We start from the raw sequence: 781 nt of genomic DNA, 5'->3' as shown, positions 1-781 counted from the left end.
TAAAAATAGTAAAATAATATATATTTTATTGCATATTTATGATCACCTTTTTCTCCTTTTGTAATATGTTGCTAGAAAGTGATCATCTTCCCTATTCATGAAGATATTTAATATTACAATCTTAGTAAAAAATAAATTACTTTAATTATTTGAAGTGGAAAATTGATTATTCTTTGTGACAGTATCGTTTTCAATTTTGTTGAAATTAAAAAAAAATTAAATAATTCTCATTAATAATTGTTCTTATCATTATTATAACAATTTTTAGAATGTTATTATTTACCATTTGTTTATAAAGATTGCAGAAGGATTATTAATTAAGTTATAACAGTTGTAATAATGTACTAATACAGTTAGAAGAAAATAAATGTATATATTTTCTATGTACTAGTATTTTGTTAAAATATTTGTTTTTTGATCATTTGCAAGTATATTTCATCTACATAAGTAAAGGTATTTTTTCAAGTATGATGAAGTTTATATCAAATGAGAAATATGTTCTTGTTTAAAAGGTTGTTATAATAATAATGTGTCATGGTAATTAGTAAAAAATTATTAAAGTACAAATAATAGCTTAAAGATATAGACACATGTATTTTTTCATTAAAAGAAATTATAACATTTTTCAGAAAGTAAAACTATACAAACAAAATGTTCTATATACAGATATCATCTATTTTCTATTTATTGCTTCATTAAATACTATCTCCTAATTATGTCACGAATTATGAGGTCTTATACATCCGATACTAAAAATATTGTATTCTTAATAATATTAATT

The 781-nt window shown here is 20.0% G+C and overlaps 1 protein-coding gene across 1 annotated transcript in view; it reads right to left on the bottom strand.

Moving 5' to 3' along the window:
- The window catches only part of LOC108578140 (intracellular protein transport protein USO1-like), a 14,719-nt gene that overhangs the window by 718 nt on the left and 13,220 nt on the right, over positions 1-781 (bottom strand). The gene's annotated exons all lie outside the window — the stretch shown is intronic.

Source organism: Habropoda laboriosa, unplaced genomic scaffold (genome assembly GCF_001263275.1).
Source record: "Habropoda laboriosa isolate 0110345459 unplaced genomic scaffold, ASM126327v1 scaffold1329, whole genome shotgun sequence".
NCBI lineage: Eukaryota > Metazoa > Arthropoda > Insecta > Hymenoptera > Apidae > Habropoda > Habropoda laboriosa.
This window is presented reverse-complemented; position numbering and strand designations above follow the sequence as displayed.